Source organism: Oncorhynchus masou, chromosome 27 (genome assembly GCF_036934945.1).
Source record: "Oncorhynchus masou masou isolate Uvic2021 chromosome 27, UVic_Omas_1.1, whole genome shotgun sequence".
In the NCBI taxonomy this organism is placed as follows: Eukaryota; Metazoa; Chordata; class Actinopteri; order Salmoniformes; family Salmonidae; genus Oncorhynchus; species Oncorhynchus masou.
In genome coordinates this window covers 42,601,493-42,608,654 of record NC_088238.1, presented here as the reverse complement: position 1 = coordinate 42,608,654, position 7,162 = coordinate 42,601,493, and positions in this window count along the sequence as shown.

Here is a 7,162-nt window from a genome sequence, read left to right as displayed (position 1 = left end):
CATGAGGCCAGTGTGACCGGGTGGGAAAGAAATGCCAACACCTCTCTAGAGTCTTTGTCCTGGTTCTCCACCCTTCTCTCGGAGTATGCACTTGCACGCTTCCCGTCATGGATGTAAGTTAACAATAAGTGTGGTAACTCCCTCCAAACAATGCTTACACCAATTCAATGCTTAAATCAATGACTTGGAGTGTGCAAGTGCACATTTACTTTGGGAGGAGGGTAGAGAATAGGGACATAGCATCTCCCTTGTAGAATGGTGTGCACTAGTTTTCAGGGAACAACTCTAGCTCTCAACATTAAAAAGAGCTTTTGGAAAACGATCAACTGGCCAAAATGATTGACCCATGATGCACCACTGATACACTAAACAAACTACTTAAATGACCACATTAGAAAGTGTAGACTGTTAAACAGTTCTCCTTTCTCTCTGGGAATTATCATATTTATCATGTTACTGAGAGGGTGATCGCAACTCCATACATTTCAGTCACTGCTTCAATAGTAGGTCTACATCACTGAACCAACTTGTAGGCCTCCTAGGCAACGAAGTTTCCCACCCCTCTGGTGCATAGTAAACTACCCACTTTGCATGATAACTATATGGAAATAAAATGAAGGATCCAGAAGCAAGGCATTTGTCATTTAAATTAAATATTCAGATTGCCATGTCAAAATGGTAGGGATAATAACAAGCTTACACTGCTATAATACTTTGGATTGTTCAAAGTGTACAGGCAAAGCAGTAAACCAATCATTGTTTGCATACTTTTCCTCTGATTAGGCTATCATTACTATTAAACTATTTTAGGAGTCATATTTTATTAATTTATTGTAGAGTAGGTCAGTATAGTAGGCTACATGGTCTAATGCATCCACTCTAAATCTAGAAGTACATGAAACTCACCGTTTGGATTCAAGATGGAAAGGACTACAAACCTCCAATATTCATTAGCCTACTTTGAACGTCTGTTCTTTAGATAATATTAAAGATATGAGCCTATGTGAACATTTTAACTAATACATTTTCTGTGCATCGTTTTGGCTAGCGTTACTCTGTCCGTAACCTGGCATAACGCGCAAGACAAGACTACCGCCATTTCGATACAGCCTGAACTAAATTCTGAGCTTTGAAATCACAGCGTTCACCAGAGCAGGGACAACGGGTGTTGGTCCCTCAACCGAAAATGTTTCATTTTGTTTTGTGGACAGTTGTTTGTGAAATCATTTAGTCATCAAATCCGTGCTAAAATGGACGGATTTACATCGTCTTCATTCATTAGCCTGTATAGGCATCAATTAAAGCCTAAAGACATATCACCTGTTGGCTACGGTTATAATGGCTATTTTATGCATACGAAATTATGACTTTGTATACATCACTTGTAAATTGTGATTTGTGTTACAAATAAATATTAAGACGTGTGACCTGATATCAAAATGAATATACCATCTATATACCTATATTATGTAGCCTATACGTCTTCCCAAATAAAACATACAGTTAATTAAAAATGTTCCAAACATTTCTCCTTTCATTACATATCAAAGTTTTTGGTGGAGACCAAACTTTCCATTCGACTTTAATGCTTTGACATGCAGATGTGGGCCTAAATGAGTTGAGAATGAAGTTGCCTACACTGTAAACGGTCGCCAACCACCTGCAAATTACTGTAACAAAAGATACAGTATGTTACCTTCCAAATAAACCTTGATTTAACAAGTAAAACAAAAGTATTGTCTTTATGATTTACCACCACAGACACATTGCAAGCAAATTTAGTAAATACAATATATTCAATCTGTTATCTTAGAAAACGTTTATAATTTCAGTTTATCCGTGATTAGAATTTAACTGATGAATGATTGGCTTTACCGTTCCATGAGGCAAAATGCAATCATTAATTCAAAGCATAGGCTACACAATTCAACAGTCGGCTAAAGGTAGGCTCAATTGTTTCCACTATTCAGACGCTGTTGAGGTTCATGCAGTTGGGACACCAGACTACAGGCTTCTGGCTCCAGAAACAGGACATCGGATATTAAAACCTAATCGTCTCCAAACAAATAGTTTGACACGTGACAGCATGGGTCATATGTTTCATGTTCAATTTTCACCCCTTCTCTCTCTTTAAAATATCTGAAATGAATAGAATTATGACCCGAGAGCATTGTCTCGCTCTACCGCCTTGTATTTGGGTGTGATAGGCGAGACCCACCGAGTGTTCGAAACTCTCATCTCTATTCTGACGAGTTGAATCTGACATCAACCACAGAGCAAAGCGCAAATATAGGCTAAGGTTGACTCCAACTAAATCCTACAACAAAATCATGATATATATATATAAATAATATGTATTTGTATAGGCGTATGTTAATGAGTTAACACATTTCAATAAACGTGTATTGCATGTACTTGTGTTGCTATAGTTGCGGGTCTTGGTGCATAGGCCTAAACCCACGATGAACACCTGTCTTCACTAATTGCCGTGCACCCCCCTCCCCTCGCTCTCTTCAGAACCCCTCAGTTCCAATGTCCATTCTACTTTAAAACATGTAACACATTGGAAGAATTGCAGAGACAATCAATGATATGCCAATCAACCATCATACATTTTAATTGAAGAATAAGTCTATATGATAGTTAATAAATATATTTTTTTTAAAGAAAATATGTTCCTTTTTAGTAAAGACAATTAAGATGTATGAAAATTAATATATAGCTGTAAAACTTTAAGCAAAAATGTAGCCTAAAACCAATGTCATGACCTTCAATGCATGCTGGAACAAATGTGGATAGTAATTTAGAAACATCTTTACAGATACTATACTAATAACAATAATGAAATCCCTGTAAATCCCAAAATAGCAATGAATTATCGTTAACATTTAACAATGTTATGTTTTAAAAACCCTTACAAACTCCAAGCATGGCAGGGGACCAGTATCAGAGAATGCAACCGAAATTGCTATATTTTATATATACATCTATCTGACTCAAATAGCTCGAGGCTAACCCCTGTCATAGCCTATAACGCAACACAACCTATAACGCAACACAACTTGTTTGCAAAATCTTATTTTAAAGATTTGATGGTGTAAAGCCTGTTGAATATGAACACGGGTCCGTGTTCAGAGCGAACCGACAGATTGCAGTAATCTGGATTGATTGACAGAATCCATGCCCACTGGGAGTTGAATCAGACGCACAAACACTATATAAACTAACATTTGTCTGCTAGATTAAGTTTATATAGGCTAACGAACGATTCATTATAGAGTCTGTATCGTTACCTGTAACTTTTTTTTTGTATGTGCAACCTATAACCTTTTGGTAGCCTAAACCATTGTGAACTTTGTAAAACAGTAATTAGTTATGGGAAATACAGTTGTACGAAATAGTTATACTGATGGCGTGTGAAGATTTGAAGATGAACACTTTCTTCGAGCTATAAGTAGGATTCGGCAGATGTGTGAAATAGGCCTTATAGGGGGAATGGAACAGACTTCATAATGCTGTTTAGATGCCTGGAAAGAGACTGAAGCATTCAACTCAATTCAACTTTATCCCCACAGGGGAAAGTACGAAAGGAGAGTCAGTTTACCAGATCATATTAACCCAACACCCTCCACTTAAAATACAGTGCACAACAGATATCATTCTGTGATTGAAACAATTATGGTCCCATGGGAAACCATAGACTTTCGCAGTTGTAGCAACAAGACTGGTAAAATATTGGATGTTCAATTTAAGACGTTATTTGCAGTGAAAATGGAAAGGGAAAAACTATGATTGGCCATGGGTAATTGGTGATACTATTTTACATTTTGAAAACTTGTGGTGCATTTTGAATAGTTGTATAGGTCTTCACGTGTGATGGCTGGGGAAGAGGGATTGCGCTTGTGGAAGGGTGTATATGATTATAACCAAAACACATTTTGTGCATGTGTGCGTGTGGTTTATACTCCCTCACACAGAGCTGTTGTGGCAATCAGTCGTCTCTTGTCTTGCTGCTGAGTGGAGGATCTGATTGTCAGGTCCATTCAACGCATTGACAGATTACAACATCTGAAACGAATAATGAGCAATTTTAATAATTAGCATCTTCCTACCTGGCAAAACTGTTATTATGTAATCCCAATCATTTACAATGTGGATGTTTTTTGCTTTATAATTGTGTAGGCCTACAACAGACAGACAATCACATGCAGTTGTTCCCAGTTACAATTAGCAACAGCCACAATTAGGCCTACTGCGCAGTCATAACAACGGTTTAGGCATTCAATTAACTCGAATTAACTAAAAGCCTTTTCAATAGGGAAATTTCAATGGCTATTCAATGTGAATTTGAGCGAGGTAGTTCACGTTTTTGTATTATATTAGGCCTAATGGGCAGATGGAACAAGGCTAAATAATTTAGCGAAGTTAATGTGTTTCTGAAGAACTGTGATTATAGCCTATAGGCCTGCGGTTTGGAAATCAATAACAATATGAACTTTAAATTAAGCCATCCAGTAAAGTATTTCTACTTTTCAATATTGAAGTCTCTTTTTTTATACACTCTTGCAACTTTCAGTTGGAACTCTTTAGTTGACAAAATTATATATTACCATCAAATGCCTTGTCCAGGAGTTGTGCAAAATGTGTTGTGTAACCAAATAGATGCATTTTTGTTACAGAAATTAGGCTGTGTTGGTAGACTATAGATTTAAGCAAGTTTTCTAGTGAACAGCAAAATGTAACCTAGGCTACACTCTTCGGAAAAAAAAAATGCTATCTGGAACCGAAAGGGGTTCATCGACTGTCCCAATAGAATAACCCTTTTTGGTTCCAGGTAGAACCCTTTTGGGTTACAGGTAGAACCCTTTTGGGTTACAGGTAGAACCCTTTCCACAGATGGTTCTACATGGAACCCAAAAGACTTCCACCTGGAACAAAAATGGTTCTCCTATGGGGACAGCCAAAGAACCCTTTGGAACCCCATTTTTCTAAGAGTGTATAGGCCACTTCTGTTTTATCATTGACGTTTTAGCTATGCTATTATCCTATTAGTATATTAGTAGGATATGTGCATTATACACCAACTTGGTCTGTAATTGGCCTATCAAATATTCCCTAAACTCTAAGCATGCTCTATTTTTTTGTTTTCTTTGAATGCCCATACTATGGAAGCCCGTTTCTGACACCAAAAAAAAAAAAATCTCATTATGAGATACTTAAGTGATTATTATGAGATGGTAAGTTATTACGAGATATGTAAGTCATAATTATGAGATAGTTTCTCATTATTCCGACTTTCTATCTCATAATTAATTATGACTTTCATATCTCATAATAATGACTTACCGTATCACAATAACAGCTTACTATCTCATAAGTATGACTCATTATTCTGACTTACTATCTCATAGCTCGTTGGGTTTTTTTGTTGGCGGGAACAAGCTTCCATACATTCCAGATTTGTAGAAGGGAATTTCATGATTTTTCCTCTCAAAATAATGGCAAAATTGCCTACTGTGGTTTACTGAACTCATTGCATCCATTGACTATTCCAGGCTTCGAGTAGTTTCGTAATATATTTTTTTTACTGAAGTTTAAACTCGTTTGGAAAAATGTCTATAGTGTTCCATTGTTTATTGTATTATTAGAATAAAAAGCACACTGTTAAACTTAATAAATAAATAAAAATCTTGTTTCAACTAATTATTATTCAGTAGCTGGTTTCAGAGTTGTTTTTTTACTCACCTTTTGTGTTGGCCCAAATTGGCCCAAATTCATCTTCAACTTGAGCGAACGTAGGCAAAAATTCAGTCAAAAAATTGTGTTTGCTCAACTTGTCTCATATGTTCATTGAGCTGTAAATTATTATTTGAGCATCTTACCTAAGTAAATGTATGGAACTAGTTACACACACAGTGCTTTTAACAAACAATGTTTCCAACTTACATATTTGATATGTATGATTATGTTGTCCAGTAACTATTATCTAACATGTCCTCTTCTGGGATTTGAACTCTTAGTTCATGCCATTCCGATCTTCCTGCGCTGCCACCATGTCCGTGTCAATTCTCAGTTAATCTGACTATTCTCTCGTTGATTTGATTGACTTATTTCAGCAATTTGGGGGGTTTCTGTATTGTTGTCCAGTGCTGGTGGAGCATATTACTTTGAAGTGCAAAATGTAACAATATAGATTAAATCAGTAATTAACACAGACATGATGGCATAGCAGGAAGACTGGAGTGAACCAAGAGGTTTTGAGTTCAAATCCAGCTAAGAACATGTTTAATATTCATTACTGTATAAATGAATATGCACAATGTAATCATGTGGCCTTTGTTAACTTGTGTCAAATATGTACATTGAAAACATTGTATGTCAAAGCACTGTGTTTGTGTAATTAGTTCCACAGCCTTTTTTAGGTAATGCCCAAATTATAATTTCTAGTTGAATGAACATATGATACAATTTGAGAAAACACATTTTAAGTTTATTTAATTTTTGCCGACATTTTCTAAAGTTGGGCCAAATATTTTTTTAGGTTCAGTTAACAATTGGACCGAAGTGTTGAGTAAACAAAAAAGGCTGTGGAACCAGTTACTCAATAATAAAAATAATATATATATTTATTTTTTTACAGTGAAGGGTTCTTCGGCCTTATACACTTCTTGGAACGTACACTGACTGATCTGTCTGTTTACCAATCAAAGACGAGCAAACCGGATATTACGTTGCTGGTGACAGCCTCTTTAAAGTGCACCCTGCCACAACATTATTGTCCATATGACTGTCACACCGTCAAGACAAAGCAAAACTATCGCCACCAAGATTATCTGAACAATCATACAAGATTTCTAGGCTACACACAGTTAATGGCTCGGTCAAGCCTCGCTTGGTTCGTTATGCCTCACCGTCCGTATGTGACCCTTTCCCCTGTTTGAACGCCCATCCTCAACATTCTCTACACATACATTATTGCGCTCTCCAAAGGAAGAAGACCCCGAGCAGACCACCAACAACCCAACATCCGTGACCACGCCAAGACAGCTCCACCGAAACCAACAACTCAAACGGTGGTAAATTAACTGATTTCAAGCCCATGCTCAGGGGTGCAAGGTTTATAGGACAAAAAGTGTCATTTCTTGAATGCAGAGAGTGAACT